The sequence below is a fragment of the Bos javanicus genome, chromosome 16 (genome assembly GCF_032452875.1).
Source record: "Bos javanicus breed banteng chromosome 16, ARS-OSU_banteng_1.0, whole genome shotgun sequence".
In the NCBI taxonomy this organism is placed as follows: Eukaryota; Metazoa; Chordata; class Mammalia; order Artiodactyla; family Bovidae; genus Bos; species Bos javanicus.
Window position 1 is genome coordinate 10,101,587 of NC_083883.1, and position 17,816 is coordinate 10,119,402.

Below are 17,816 nucleotides of genomic sequence, written 5' to 3' on the forward strand. Positions count from 1 at the left end.
TGTATGACCTAAATTGTATTTTATGATCTTCTAGTTTATGAAAATAAGTTTTATTTTAAACATGCTAAGTTACTACTGCTTCTGGCACTGCTGCTAAGTCGCTTCAGTCGTATCCGACTCTGTGCGACCCCATAGATGGCAGCCCACAAGGCTCCCCCATCCCTGGGATTCTCCAGGCAAGAACAACCTGGAGTGGATTGCCATTTCCTTCTCCTAGTTACTACTAAGAACCCTTAAATTACAAATATGAATCTCCAGTGGTGTAAAAATTCACTGTATGTGTAATTGTAAAATATTCTAAATTTTAGAGCAAAACCACATCATAGTGCTCTGATTATCTTTTGAAAAGATGAAGACATTGCACAGAACTGCTAATGTTCTACCAAATAGTTGGAGAAATTTTAATAGAATCCTAAATTCTCCTTATATCAAAATTTTAGTTATATATACGTACATACATAGTAGTAAATCCAATCTGCCCCAACACCCTACAATACTACTGGTTTCTGACAAGAGACAAGTTTGTCTACACAGTCTCAGAAAATTAGAGGCACTTTAGGGTTACTTCTGGGGTGAAGGATCTTGGTGTGTGTGTGGAGGGAGCATGCAGGGAGAGTAAATAAAGCTTATGCATTATTTACAAAAATAAAGTTTCTCCTGAAAGTAACCTATATTTGACTTCACCTAAAATGTTGAAATAACCCCAAATTTCAAACTTAGAGCAAATTGAACGTATGCAGAAAGAAAGATTATACGTGAAAACCTGTACTTAGTGGGATCTCCAGAAACTACTGATTATCTGGGGTATCTCATATCACCAGAAGCAGCTTCCTTTTTTTGATCGTGAAACCTGGAGGTGAATTGACAGACCTGAGGCTCTGATTAGGAACATTTTCTAGTAAAATGTGTTTACAGAACATAAGCAACCATCATGATTAGAAGAGAAGTAGATATTCTACAGCATAATGGACCTCAGCAGAAAACTGCCTTATAACAAACACTTCAGAAATTTGTATAGATATTTTTGGGGGACATCTCTTGGTTTACACATCTCTGTATAGGGAAGCTAGAAAATTTCCAAGCTATGGAAACTCTCTCCAAATCAAAGATTTGTTGTAGTTCCCACATAATATTTAAATAACTGGCAACTACTCAGGGAACCTTCCAGACCAGTATAATAAAATGTTATTTTATGTGTAAGTACAAGACATTTTGGCACAGTTTTAACAGCCACTGAATTTGCAGGGATTCAAATGCAAATTACAAATTGCATGATGTAAATTGATGACAGACTTTTTTTTTATTTGCTACAGAGTACACAGCAGTAATTCATTTCATATTTAAGCAATTGTTTGAATAAGATATAGACAAAATAAACTAGAACACAGTTTTTTGTTAATAATAGGCTAAATAGCATATTAAATATAACTCTACCCCATTGCAGTTTTGATTTTCACTTTTCTGGTAATTAGCAATGTTGAGCATCTTTTTATGTGCCAGTTGGCCATCTGCATGTCTTCTTTGGAGAAATGTCTATTTAGATCTGCCCATTTTTGTTTGGGCTGTCTGTTTTTATATTTAGTTGAATGAGTCATTATATATTTTGAAAATTAATCCTATATTTCTGAAACTATTCCAAAAATTGCTGAGTAAGGAACACTTCCTAGTCTATTCTATGAAGCCACCATCACCCTGATAACAATGCCAGACAAAGGTAGCACAAAAATGTAAAGTACAGGAAAATATCATTGATGAGCATAAATGCAAAAATCCTCAACAAAATTATAGCAAACAGAATCCAACAATACATTATAGGGTCATATACCATGGTCAAGTGGGATTTATCTTAGTGAGGCAAGGATTTTTCAAAACCTTCAAATCAATTAATGTGATACACTATACCAACAAATCGAGGAATAAGTCATATGATAATCTCAGTAGATGCAGAAAAACTTGGCAAAATTTGACAAATATTTTAAATAAATAAATAATAATATGCTCTTCTCAAAATCCACAATTAAAAATCCACAATTAAAAATAAAGTTGTAAAATAAAGATTATTTTGCCCTGTATCTTTTCATCCATGGAAAAATTACATAAGGATAGAGATAAATATCTGAAGGAGGCTTTCTTGATGATTTAGTGTAATTTCTACTCTGGCAAAGAATAGCGTGTTTGTGCTCAGTCATGTCTGACTCTTGCAATCTCATGCAGACTCATACCCTACTAGGCTTCTATGTCCATAACATTTCCCAGGGAAGAATACTGGGATGGGTATCCATTTCCTTCTCCAAGGGATCTTCCTCATCTGGGGATTGAACTTGCATCCTTTGTGTTTCCTGCATTATCAGGCAGATTCTTTACCACTGGGCCACCTGGGAAGCCCCATGGCAAAGTATAGGGAAGTATCATATATTTCTTGTGGATCCCAGAAGTGGTTCTTGCAGTATAACCAGTGAGTCTGTAAATACTGTGACATGACTATGTAGGCAAACAAGCTGGTAGAAGTTTCATTGGCCAATGGAACTCAGCTGTTTTCTCACTTCAAAATTCGGATCCACTTCTTCCATCCTAACAACAAACTATATTCCTAGAGAACTGTGCTTTGTTCTTTTCTTTATTATTTTCATATTAAATACTTTGATATAATATCTTGTATCATGTGACAAATGATAATGACCCAATAAAACTGAATCAGTTGCTTCTATTTTCAAGCCACAGGGATGTCATTACTTTCAAGAGTATATATAGATTTGATGATACATATCCCACCAACCCAAACACACATTTTTCAAAAATCATCTCAGAAAATGTAAGCAAAGAGCTCACTAAAGCTGTTGTGCCAACACTTCAACCTGGTCAGACACCAGATTTTTGAGCCTTAGGAACAAGGACCCCTGTGACATCTGTTTCAAAGATTTGAAATAAAAAATCACTAGGGCAAAGACTAATGCTAGAATGTCCGTTGGAAGAAAGAACTATGTGTGTTTGAGACTTGCTTTCAAGCTCAAGTTGACCCAATTTGAGCAGTAACTACTAACAAGTGAGTAACTGATGGAAACAGGATAACAGATACACCATCTTTTTATTACCATCTTCCACTGGGATGTTTTCAAACCCAATGACTTGGAGACTGAGTATGGGTAATAATGGAATCTATCAGCTACAAGTTGCATAGTCCTAGAGAAATCTTCATAGCTTCCTGTAGAACTTCATTTTGATTTACTTCTCTTTGACAGAGGTCCAGATCGATCTCGATCTCTCTCTCATCTCTGCATCTATCTCTACTTCCCTCCCTATATGAATTCTTGCTTTCATTTGGTATCTATAGCTTCAGTAAAGATGCTTCTTTGCATGGTGGACTTTTTATTTAAATATAAATTTATTTATTTTAATTGGAGGCTAATTACTTTATAATATTATAGTGGTTTTTGCCATACATTGACATAACTCCACCATGGGTGTACATGTGTTCCCCATTCTGAACCCCCTCCTACCTCCCTCCCCATCTCATCCCTCTGGGTCATCCCATTGCACCTGCCCCAAGAACCTTGTATCATGCATTGAAACTGGACTGGCGATTCATTTCACATATGATAATATACATGTTTCAATGCCATTCTCCCAAATCATCCCACCCTCTCCGTCTCCCACAGAGTCCAAAAGACTGTTCTATACATCTGTGTCACTTTTGCTGTCTCGCATACAAGGTTATTGTTACCATCTTTCTTAATTCCATATATATGTGTTATTATACTGTATTGGTGTTTTTCTTTCTGGCTTACTTCACTCTGTATAATAGGCTCCAGTTTCATCCACCTCATTAGAACTGATTCAAATGTATTCTTTTTAATGGCTGAGTAATATTCCATTGTGTATATGTACCACTGCTTTCTTTATCCATTCATCTGCTGATGGACATCTAGGTTGCTTCCATGTCCTGGATATTATAAACAGTGCTGTGATGAACATTGGGGTACATGTGTCTCTTTCAATTCTGGTTTCCTTGGTGTGTATGCCCAGTAGTGGGATTGCTGGGTTATAAGGCAGTTCTATTTTCAATTTTTTAAGAAAACTCCACACTGTTCTCTATAGTGGCTGTACTAGTTTGCATTCCCACCAACAGTATAAGAAGGTTCCCTTTTCTCCACACCCTCTCCAGCATTTATTGCTTGTAGATTTTTGGATAGCAGCCATCTGACTGGCGTGAAATGGTACCTCACTGTGGTTTTGATTTGCATTTCTATGATAATGAGTGATTTTGAGCATCTTTTCATGTGTTTGCATTTCTCTGATAATGAGTGATGTTGAGCATCTTTTCATGTGTTTGTTAGCCATCTGTATGTCTTCTTTGGAGAAATGTCTGTTTAGTTCTTTGGCCCATTTTTTTGACTGAGTCGTTTATTTTTCTGGAATTGAGCTGACAAAGATTAATTCTTTGTCAGTTGCTTCACTTGCTATTATTTTCTCCCATTCTGAAGGCTGTCTTTTCACCTTGCTTATAGTTTCCTTTGTTGTGGAGAAGCTTAGGTCACATTTGTTTATTTTTGCTTTTATTTACAATATTTTGTGAGGTGGGTCATAGAGGATCCTGCTGTGATGTATGTTGGAGAGTGTTTTGCCTATGTTCTCCTCTAGGAGTTTTATAGTTTCCAGTCTTACATTTAGCTCTTTAATCCATTTTGAATTTATTTTTGTGTATGGTGTTAGAAAGTGTTCTAGTTTCATTCTTTTACAAGTGGCTGACCAGTTTTCCCAGCACCACTTGTTAAAGAGATTGTATTTTCTCCATTGTATATTCTTGCCTCCTTTGTGAAAGATAAGGTGTCCATAGGTGTGTGGACTTATCTCTAGGCTTTCTATTTTGTTCCATTGATCTATATTTCTGTCTTTGTGCCAGTACTATACTGCCTTGATGATGGTGGTTTTGTAGTAGAGCCTGAAGTCAGGCAGGTTGATTCCTCCAGTTCCATTCTTCTTTCTCAAAATTGCTTTGGCTATTTGAGGTTTTTTCTATTTCCATACAAATTGTGAAGTTATTTGTTCTAGCTCTGTGAAAAATACCGTTGGTAGCTTGATAGAGATTGCATTGAATCTATAGATTGCTTTGGGTAGTATATTCATTTTCACTATATTGATTCTTCTGATCCATGAACATGGCATATTTCTCCATCTATTAGTGTCCTCTTTGATTTCTTTCACCAGTGGTTTATAGTTTTCTATATATAGGTCTTTAGTTTCTTTAGGTAGACATATTCCTAAGTATTTTATTCCTTGCATTGCAATGGTGAATGGAATTGCTTCCTTAATTTCTCTATTTTCTCATTATTTACTATATTCATTGATTAGCTCTAGTAATTTTTTGGTGGAGTCTTCAGGGTTTTGTATGGAGAGGATCATGTCATCTGCAAACAGTGAGTTTTACTTCTTCATGGTAGACTTTTAAAACTGATGGAGACACAGATTGAATGCAAACATCGTTTGAGCTCAGAGCATCTCAAGTGGTGTTGACAATATTTGTTGGCTCTCAGTGTGCTAGGAGGAGGAATTCGAATCCAGAGTGTCTCCTGCAGCCTGTCTGCCAGACAAGGCTTAAAAGAGTTCTGGCCACAGCACGGTGTCATGTGCTGGATCTGGTCACAGGTAGCCTTTTTGAGACACAGATGCCAGAGCAGAGATCGTCTATGAAGTGGCCAAGTGCCTCTGTCCCAAAACTGAAAACAGTAGTAGGAAAGAAAGATCGCTTGATATTTTGTCTTACTGAGTTTAGTCAATTTAAACAGACTGGTTACTGGAGTAACACGAGAACAATAGACATGAATTATGCATGCATGTTCAGTTGTGTCCAACTTTGTGTAACCCCATGAACTGTAGTCTGCCTGGCTCCTTTGTCCATCGGATTCTCCAGACAAGAATACTGGAGTGAGTTCCCATTCCCTTCTCCAGGAGATATTCCTGACCCAGGGATTGAACCTGGGTCTTTTGCATCTCAGGTAGATTCATTACCATCTGAGCTATAATGGAAGCCAAATACTAAGTAAAAAATATATTACTTTGAATGCTTACTAGACAAATGTCTTCAATTTTTAAAATGTGTTATATGCAAATGCTCTAGGTTCCCATCCCATTCATTTTGTTATCAGTTACATAACCTTAAACAGATGGCTTTAAATGTATAAATTCCTCAGCTTACTCTTCTCTAAATGAGAATATTAATAATGCCAATAGTTCAGTTCAGTTGTTCAGTCATGTCCAACTCTGTGGGGCACCATGGACTGCGGCACACCAGGCGTCCCTGTCTGTCTCCAACTCCTGGAGTTTACTCCAACTCAAGTCCACTGAGGCGGTGATGACATCCCACCATCTCATTCTCTGACGTCCTCCTTCTCCTCCCACCTTCAATCTTTCATAGCACCAGGGTCTTTTCAAATGAGTCAATTCTTTGCATCTGGTGGTCAAAGCATTAGAGTTTCAGCTTCAGCATCAGTCCTTCAAATGAATATTCAGGATTGATTTCCTTTAGGAAGGACTGGTTGGATCTCCTTGTTGTCCAAGGGACTCTCAAGAGTCTTCTCCAATGCTACAGTTAAAAAGCATTAATTCCTCAACACTCAGCTTTCTTTATGGTCCAACTTTGAAATGTGTACATGATTACTGGAAAAAACATAGCTTTGACTAGATGGACTTTGTTGGCAATGTAATGTCTCTGCCTTTTAATATGCTGTCTAAAGTTTGGTCATAACTTTTTTTCTAAGGAGCAAGCATCTTTTAATTTCATGGCTGTAGTCACCACCTGTATTGATTTTGCTGCTGCTGCTGCTGCTAAGTCACTTCAGTCGTGTCCGACTCTGTGTGACTCCATAGATGGCAGACCACCAGGCTCCCCCGTCCCTGGGATTCTCCAGGCAAGAACACTGGAGTGGGTTGCCATTTCCTTCTCCAATGCATGAAAGGAAAAGTCAAAGTGAAGTCGCTCAGTCGTGTCCGACTCTGTGCAACCCCATGGACTGCAGCCCACCAGGCTCCTCCATCCATGGGATTTTCCAGGCGAGAGAACTGGAGTGGGGTGCCATTGCCTTAGAGCCCCCCGAAAATAAAGTCCGCCACTGTTTCCCCATCTATTGCCATGAACTGATGGGACTAGATGACATGATCTTAGTTTTCTGAATGTTGAGCTTAAAGCCAACTTCTTCACTCTCCTCTTTCACTTTCATCAAGAGGCTCTTTAGTGCTTCTTCACTTTCTGCCATAAGGGTGATGCCATCTGCGTATCTAAGGTTATTGATTTTTCTCCCTGCAATCTTGATTCCAGCTTGTGCTCCATCCAGACCAGCATTTCTCATAATGTATTCTACATATAAGTTAAATAAGTAGGGTGACAATATACAGCCTTGACATACTCCTTTCCCAATTTGGAACCAGCCTGTTGTTCCATGTCCAGTTCTAACTGTTGCTTCTTGACCTGCATACAGATTTCTCAGGAGGCATGTCAGGTGGTCTGGTATTCCCATCTCTGGAAGAATTTTCCACAATTTGCTGTGATCTACACAGTCAAGAGTGTTGACAAAGTCAATAAAGCAGAAATAGACATTTTTCTGGAACTCTCTTGCTTATTTGATAAACCGACGGATGTTGGCAATTTGATCTCTGGTTCCTCTGCCTTTTCTAAATCTAGTTTGAGCATCTGGAAGTTTACAGTTCATATACTGTTGAAACCTGGCTTGAAGAATTTTGAGCATTACTTTGCTAGCTTGTGAGATGAGTGCAATTGTGAGGTAGTTTGAGCTTTCTTTGGCATTGCCTTTCTTTGGGATTGGAGTGAAAACTGACCTTTTCCAGTCCTGTGGCCACTGCTGACTTTTCCAAATTTGCTGGCATATTGAGTGCAGCACTTTCACAGCATCATCTTTTAGGATTTGAAGTACCTCAACTGGAATTCCATCACTTTCACTAGCTTTGTTCGCAGTGATGCTTTCTAAGACCCACTTGACTTCGCATTCCAGGATGTCTGGCTCTAGGTGAGTGACCACACCATTATCTGGGTCATGAAGATCTTTTTTGTACAGTTCTTCTGTGTATTCTTGCCACCTCTTCTTAATATCTTCTGCTTCTATTAGGTCCATACCATTTCTGTCTATTATTATGCCCATCTTTGCATGAAAATTTCCCTTGGTATCTCTATTTTTTTTAATTTGTTTATTTTAATTGGAGGCTAATTACTTTACAATATTGTAGTGGCTTTTGCCATACATTGACATGAATAAGCCATGGGTTTACATGTGTTCCCCATCCTGAACCTCCCTCCCACCTCCTTCCTCATCCCATCCCTCTGGATCATCCCAATGCTTTCTTGAAGAGATCTCTAGTCATTCCCATTCTATTGTTTTCTGCTATATCTTTGCACTGATCACTGAGGAAGGCTTTCTTATCTATCCTTGCTATTCTTTGGAACTCTGCATTCAAGTGGGTATATCTTTCCTTTTCTCCTTTGCCTTTTGCTTCTCTTCTTTTCATAGCTATTTGTAAGGCCTCCTCAGACAATCATTTTGTCTTCTTGTATTTCTTTTTCTTGGGGTGGTCTTGATCACTACCTCTTTTACAGTGTCACGAACCTTCATCCATAGTTCTTCCAGCGCTCATCTATCAGATCTAATCCCTTGAATCTATTTGTCACCTTCACTGTTTAATTGTAAGGGTTTGATTTAGGCCATACATGAATGGTCTAGTGTTTTTCCCTACTTTCTTCTATTTAAGTCTGAATTTGGCAATAAGGAGTTCATGATCTGAGCCACAGTCAGTTCCCTGTCTTTTTTTCTTTGCTGACTATATAGAACTTCTCCATCTTTGGCTGCAAAGAATACAATCAATCTGATTTTGGTATGACCACCTGTTGATATTCATGTGTAGAGTCTTCTTTTGTGTTATTGGAAAAGGGTGTTTGCAATGACCAGTGTGTTCTGTTGGCAAAACTCTAATAGTGCCAACTTCACATGATTAAAATGAAATTGAGATTCAATTAGTCCTCAATTAATATTAATCACCATTGTTAATAAAATACTAAGAAGAATATTGTTTTTACAAATAGGAAAACATTTACAGAAATATGTATCTTTCAAAAGGTTCTTCAGAGCTCAGTATTTGAACTCAATTTATGTTATGCCTGAGCCCAAGTTCTTAACCATTGAATCATACCCCTTCTCCAATCAGGTCAGGTACTCCATGGATGTTAAACTACTAATCCTGATCAAAAGGGTACTTTCTAATGCTATGAAGTTATCATGTCATAACGGGCAGGCTGAAACACCTAACATAATTCAGAGAGCAGTGTTTAGATCTGTTATTCAGAAACAGACCCCCCGATGGCATCTTTTTAAAAGTAAACTAATTTCTATCCAATCCTGTGTCAAATTCCAGCCACTCCAGTTAATCTTTCAAATTCCTCTCTTTCCAAATAGATAAGATGACTTTAGTTAGATATATTATCTTGAGACTGGTGTGAGAAATAATTCAGGGGAAGAGGTTGATTAAAATAGGAAAATATTCCTGATAGACTTTGTTATCCAATATGATTAGAGGTTTATAACAGAAGTTGTTGCACAAATTTTTAATTTTCGAAGGATATTTATACTTATGAAACTTTATGCTGTCAGGATGAATGGATCTAGAGTCAAACCGATTTAAGTCACAGTCAGGAATGCTCTCTTCCTACATTTTTAAGGTTAACTGTTTTACTTAAAAAATTTAAAACTGCAACCAACTTTCCACAGATTAAGTAATTTTAAATAATGCATACTACATTTAAAGGCATTATATTTTTAATTATGTTGTTTATTTATACTTTATAATTTATTAAAATTTTCTTTTATTTAATTATCTTTTGCTATTGTTTTGTTGCTAAGTTGTATCTGACTCTTTGCAATCTCATGGACTGTTATCTGTCAGAATACTCTGACCATGGGATTTCCCAGGCAAAAATCCTGGAGCAGGTTGTCATTTCCTTCTCCAGGGGATCTTTCTGACCCAGGGATCAAACCTACATCTCCTACATTGGTAGGCAGATTCCTCACTGCTGATAATTCTCTTTACCATCATAAAAATCATATAGGCACAAATATGGTTAAAACAAAAAACAAAAAATAAAAACCCTCCAAATCTCAGCCAAAATGTACAGAATTATATTCTGGCTCATGATGGTTGAATTTATAATTAGCAGATTTTCTATCATGTTTAATAATCCATTAATGAAATGACTAGTCAAATATTTAGGAAAAAGTTAAAATATGCCAGAAGCTCTACTAAGAATTAAGAGGACTAAGACCAATTAGAAATCACCATTGCCTGGGAGAGATTCTATTTGAGTTCTTGAGAAAGACACTTGAAGTACTAATTACAATTCATCATGTTAAAGGGCATGATTAATTAAAAAGAAAACATTCTATGAGAAGACAAAGAAGGAATTGCCTGACTCATTATGGATGCACTATCTTCTTAATATAATTAGATCTCTCTTAGGGAGACAAGAGGAGACAGAAGTCCAAATGAAGAGCAGGGAATTTAAATACACACCATGATGGTTCTGCCTTTGCTGGGGAAGCTCAGGAGAGTTGGAGGAAGCCTCAGAGTGGTGCACCTGGACAAGACTTCAGTTCTGTGGGAATAAGAATATCAGGCAGGTTGAGGGCCCTCCTGGTTTTAAGATGTCAGATCCCTGGTGGACATTTTGAGATGACCTGCAGCATTCCAGGCTGAAGCCTTTGCTTTTGAGTAACCTGGGACTGGTGTGGATGATCATTCACACTAGAATGATAGATGTGAATGTCCACAGGGCACGATGCACTTGTGATGGAGAATCAGGCTCCTGATAATGACCTCATGATGATGATCATGACCTGATGATGACCCTTATTAAGGTCATCCTCACACATCCTCACAGGGGCTAGTGAGCAGTGAGAATCCCTAAAGACTCTCACAGGAATAGTCCGGGGAACACAAAGTCCCTCCTGTCCAAGGTTTTAAGACTATGGGGTTGGGGGTTCTTATAAACACCCAATGGAGTTCTCATCCCCCTCAGTGTGTCTGTGGGCTGTGGAATGAATTTAAGGCAAAGGAAAATTTGCCTCCAACAAAGAATATACTGTGTCTACTGAACAATGTAACCATTTACCCATATAAATCACATTGCTTCTCAGTATTTTTCTTCTAGGAAATACAATTACTATCACCACCACCACTTCTACTACTATAAATAATACTGTGCAGAATGATTTTAAGATATAAATATCTTAATCATTAAAAATGCTTAGAACAGGAATTATGCAGACTAAACAAGATATGTTAGATATTACTACTGTTATCAATTATCAATATTATTACATTAAGGGAACTTTCAGTTTCGTGTATTATCTGCTGATGTCTTCTCGTCATTTTTTGTCAAAATTGTAGCCATCACTTGAGACATAAAAGTGGTCAGATTGAAATCATAATATTTCTTTGGGTGTTATCCTCTGTTAGTAAACACAGACAAGCTTTAATTTTAAGAAAATGACTCTAGGAGAGAGCCTGCAGATGGAGTTGTATGTAGAACCATAATGAGCAGATAGTCTAGTCAGAAAAAGTCTAGTAAGATAGTAATTGGAAACATGAGAACCTAACATGAAGTGGTAGAATAAAAGCTGCAGTGGTTAAAGCTGATTTATCAAATACTGGGGAGAAAGGCCCAAACAAGGAGATGTAGCAGATGGAGGAGATGAAGCTATGAGGGGGTCTGGGCAGCAGGCAAGCTCTGTAAGATTAAGGACCTTTCTTAACTTTATCAAGTATTTTTAGGACATGTAATAATCGTTTCCCAATTATTTTACACACTAATTATTAAACCATTAATTAAATGCAGACTGTGTATTTATGTCCCAATGATCAAATGTTTGAAATTACTTTTGAATAGTATTGTGTTGAATGTGAATTTTGATTTTATCCCACACAAAAGGCATCGAGTTAGCCTCTTGCTGTGTCATCCGTGGCAGCAGAAGACCCAAAACTTATGGGTGAGAGTCAGATGACTTTGTTACTAAGAGGAAAGGAAGCACCATGACTGTCACATCTGCACTGGTACTATTTGTGCCCTGTGTGGACATGATGGATGTCTGCACACCCAGTGGGCTATATTATATGAGAACATTGCTGAGCTTGGAATACTCTGCCTTTCATTACTAAACAGCATGTGAACTGCTCTTTGCTCTAGAAAGAGACATTACTTCCTTCCTCAAGGTTCTTAGCAAATTCCAAGAAATGGCTTGGGTAGAAAGCAGTCAAGGCCATATATTCTATCTGTGAGAGCCTAGTAGAGGACACTCTCCCCATGATAAAATACAGAGAATAAACAGATATTTTTACTTGCTTTTACACTGTGATAAATTCTGTGAATGGAGCAGGTTAGTGTGTCATAGGTCTACACAAGTGTATACAACCTAAAAGTTGGGTACATCAGGTTTGTGAAGGAACTGATTTCTAAGTGGAGACCATATTAATTAATAGAATCAAGTTAATCGGCCAACAGAACATTACAGAGAGAGATAGCAGAGATAAATATTTAAGATAGTGAAGAAAAGTGATATGTTGTTTTATCTGGGAATTGGAGTACCAGAGTAAGGATATGAGGGGGAAAGGTGAAAAATAAATGCAGAATAATGTAAGAATTTGTAAGCTATATTCAGAAGTTTAGAGATGATCTTAAAAATCCTAGAAAGCCACTGAACATTTACATTTATTCATTTATCCTTCCATCCATCCATCCATTTGACCATCATTCATCTACATATTCAATATATTCACTTTAGAATTTTCCATATTTAGAAAGTGTGGTTTGGGCAGAGGGATAGACACAAAACCTGTGGAACAGATTAGAGAGCCCAGAAAGAGAACCACACAAAAAGCCCACCTGATTGTCAACAAAGATGTAAAAGCAATTCAATGGATGGAGTGGAGTCTTCAGCAAATGGAGCTGGAACATGTGGACATCCACAGATAAACAACAAATGTCAACCCCAACCTCATGATTTGCACAAGAAGTATCTCGAAATGGATAGTAGGCATAAAAGTAAAATGTAAAAAATCTAAAACAGTCAAGAAAAAAGTCTTGGGGATTTATGATTAGAAAAAGAGTTCTTAGATACAATACCAAAAATATGACCCATAAAAGGAAAATTTGATATATTGAATGCCATCAATAATGAAGAAATCTTCCTTCATGAAAGACCTTTTTAAGAATGAAGGAAACAAGATCCAGAGTGTACAAAAATATTTACAAGCCCCTTGTCCAACATGGGGCAAGTATCTAGAAAATATTTGAAAATTCTCAAAACTCAGCATTAAAAATAGATCATCAGCAAAGGACATTTACAGAACTTTAACCGAAGCTTCAACATTGCCAGAGCACTTTGTGAAAGTATCTCTGAGAAACAATAACATATGGTCTCCTGTCATTCAGCATTTTTTTTAAGGACCATAGAATATTTTTTCTAAATTCCCACTGTCTATATCTACTTACAAAGTTTTAATTGTAAAAGTTTGGTTATCATATTTGTTTACTTTTATTTCTACTTAAAACTCAGTCTGAGATGCTAGTCCACCATTTACAACATCCCTACCTAGTTAACATGAAATAAGTTTATATTTAATAAATGTGTTTATGTGTGTGCTCCTATCTTCTTGCTATGTCTTAGTGACAGTTTGGAGAAATAAGACAATGAATATCTGGTCCTACAATGATTTAATAGCAATTCTAAAATGCTGCCAAGGTCTTTGAATTGCAATGCAGTCATGTGTGAATAAAACAATACAACTAATTTATTGCAGCCAGTAAAATATGTATAAACACTAAGTATGGACATCCATGATATATTGGCAAATAACCTATAGGGTGAGACTCTTTGAAGTAAAAGATATCAACAGGCTAATGATAAATATAGGCAACGATCATTGAACTTGTATACTGAAAACTCATGAGATAATTCAGTATTGTCAGAAGCTATCAAATCAAGGGCATGGAAAATGGATTGATGGTATAGATTATTCTTTGTGTTTTGCAAATGATTTTCACTCATATAAGATTTAGAGAAGAGGCTCTTGCATACATTATTTGCTGTTTTCTTTGACTTTAAAGTTTAACATGGATCCAAGAAGACCATGACCTTGCATACACTGCAGTACATATGTTACAGGAAAATACTAGCTTTAATGTTTTGAATCTATTTTAATTTCTCTCAGCATTGAGGAAGATGGATACCAAGTGACCAAGAGACCCTGAGATCATCACTTTTCAAAGTTACATCAACAAAGTACTCTGGCAATGTTGAAGTCAGGAAGTGTGATCATTCTTTAGTAATTATTATTTTTTAATGCAAGAGCTGGAATGTTCATAATATTAGTAAAATCTGTAGATGATTACATTTGCTTTTATGAGCTTAAAAGAGAAAAAATGTTACTTCAAAGTAATGAAGGCATATACTGCATTCTTCCATACCAGAAAGCATTCTATATTTCTTTGAGTCCAGTGATAGCCAGTACTGGATATTTTGGTTCTGACTGCAGAAAATCAATTACTAAAAAGAACTGAGATTTGTCTGGGAGCCTGCAATGTCCATATACCATCTTTAGAAATGTCCATTCACTTTTATTCTTGTAATAAATTGCATACATTTAATGGCCATAGAAGTGGGATTATCAGAAGTGGGATTTGAACTAAGATGAGAAATACAGAATGTTAGGAATGAAGGCTACAGTCCATAGGGTCGCAAAGTGTCGGACATGACTGAAGTGACTTAGCACACACGCAGGAATGAAGAGACAGAGGAATATATAAAGAAGGAATCCAAAGCTCAAAGCACAAATGGGAATATAAGTACAATTTGTGTCAAACTATTCCTATTCCTGTTCTAGTTTTGAGTTCTGTATTCCTTCTTTATATATCCTCTTTCTCTTCATTCCTAACATTCTGTATTTCTCATCTTAGGTCAAACTCTACTTCTCTCTGTCAAATATTTTATTGTGTAATTTTGGACTCCTTTTTGTAATCAATACCATCCCTACATCATTAACACTATCTAAAAGCATTGCCTAATTGTTTCCTTCCCTTAACTGGATCATAGCCAGTTCTGGAAGAGACAATCTCCCTTAAGACTCTTTTGAGTCTTCTCTCACATTTCATTTACTTCAGTGTTGGAAGCCATGCTCCCTGACTTCTCCTTCTGTAGTGCTGATTAAAACCTATTATAACACTATCAACTTGGAAAAGTGCCCAGAACAAGAACATTATGGCAGACTACATATGGCTAGTGTTTTGATCTAGACAGGAGAAGGCAATGGCAACCCACTCTAGTACTCTTGCCTGGAAAATCCCATGGACAGAGGAGCCTGATAGGCCATAGTCCATGGGGTCGCAAAGAGTCGGCACAACTGAACGACTTCACTTTCACTTTTCACTTTCATGCATTGGAGAAGGAAATGGCAACCCTCTCCAGTATTCTTGCTTGGAGAATCCCAGGGACAGAGGACCCTGGTGGGCGGTCATCTATGGGGTCACACAGAGTCGGACACGACTGAAGTGACTTAGCAGAAGCAGCAGCACAATACAGGCTCTAGATAAATACCTATTGAATGACACTCAGCTATAGAACTCCCTAAAAACTTACCACAATTGTCTGCAACTTCTTTTTTTTTTTACTATGAATTTATTTATTTTAATGGAGGTTAATTACTTTACAATAGTGTATTGGTTTTGCCATACATCAACATGAATCCTCCACAGGCAACTTCTAAAGTAGATCCCAAACTTAGCTTTCTTTCTTATCATCCTTATGACTTGAAACCTTGTCAAAACCATAAATAAAACAAAAACACAAAATACAGAATGTGTGAAAATATTTGTAAATGAAGTGACTGACATGAGATTGATCTCTAAAATATACAAAGAGCTCAAGAAATTCTATATTAAAAAACAAACAACCCAAGCAACAATGGGCAGAAGATCTAAATAGACACTTCTCCATAAAAGACATACAAATGGCTAAAAGGCACATGAAAATATGCTCAACATCATTAATTATCAGAGGAATGCAAATCAAAATTACAATGAGATATCTTACTCCTGTCAGAATGGCCATGATCAAAAAGTCTACAAACAGTATATGCTGGAGAGGGTGTGGAAAAAGGAAATCCTCTTACACTGTTGGTGTGAATGCAAATTGATACAACTACTCTGGAAAAAATTTGGAGGTTCCTTTAAAAACTAAAAATAGAATTCATATTATCCAGTAGACCCATTCCTGGGCATGTATCTGGAGAAAACTACAATTAGAAAAGATACATGAACCCCAATATTTATTACAGCACTATTTACAGTAGTCAGGACATGGAAGCAACCTAAATGTCCATTGACAGAGGAATGGATAAAGAAGATGTGCTGTATATATACAAAGGGATATTACTAATGAATGAAATAATGCCATTTGAAGTAACATGAATGAACCTAGAGATTGCCAGACTAAGTGAAGCAAGACAAAGAAAGACAAATATCACTCATATAATCAGATTGATTATATTCTTTGCAGCCGAGATGGGGAAGCTCTATATAATCAGTAAAAACAAGACCTGGGGCTGACTGTGGCTCAGATCATTAGTTACTTATGGCAAAATCCAGGCTCAAGTTGAAGAAAGTGTGGCAAACCACTAGGTCATTCAGGTATGACCTGAATCAAATTCCTTATAACTATATAGTGGAGGGATGAATAAATTAAACGGACTAGATTTAGTAGATAGAGTGCTTGAAGAACTATGGATGGGGTTCATAACATTTTACAGGATGTGGTGACCAAAGCCATCCCCAAGAAAGAGGCAAAGTGGTTGTCTAAGAGGACTTACAAATAGCTCAGAAAAGAAGAGAAGCAAAAGGCAAAGGAGAAAGGGAAAGATATACGAAACTGAATGCAGAATTCCAGAGAGCAGCAAGGAGCAATAAGGAAGCCTTCTTAAGTAACCAGTGCAAAGAAATAGAGGAAAACAATAGAATGGGAAAGACTAGAAATCTTTTTAAGAAGATTGGAGATACCAAGGGAATATTTCATGCAAAGATGGGTACAATAAAGCACAAAACAACAAGGACCTAACAGAATCAGAAGATATTAATAAGAGATGGCAAGAGTACACAGAGGACAGTACAAAAAAGTTCTTAATGACCCAGATAACAACGATGGTATGGTCACACACCTAGAGCCAGAAATACTGGACTATGAATTGAAGGGGGCCATAGGAAACATTACAACAAACAAAGGTGGTGGAGGTGATGGAATTCCAGCTGAACTACTTCAAATCCTAAAAGATGATGCTCTGAAATCGCTGCACTCATTATGCCAGCAAATTTGGATAGCTCAACAGTGGCCATGAGACTGGAAAAGGTCAGTTTTCTTTTCAATCCCAATGAAAGACAATGCCAAAGAATGATAAAATTACTGTACAATTGCATTCATTTCAAATGCCGGCAAGATAATGCTCAAAATCCTTCAAGCTAGACTTCAACCATACATAAACTGAGAACTTCCAGATGTACAAGCTGGATTTAGAAAATTCAGAGGAACCAGAGATCAAATTGCCAACATATTATGAATCATAGAAAAAGCAAGAGGATTCAAAAAAATAAATAAAATCTACTTCTGCTTCATTGACTACACTGAATCCTTTGATTGTATGGATCACAGCAAAATGTGTAATATTCTTAAAGAGATGGGAATATGAGACCAAATTACCTGTCTCCTGAGAAACCTGTA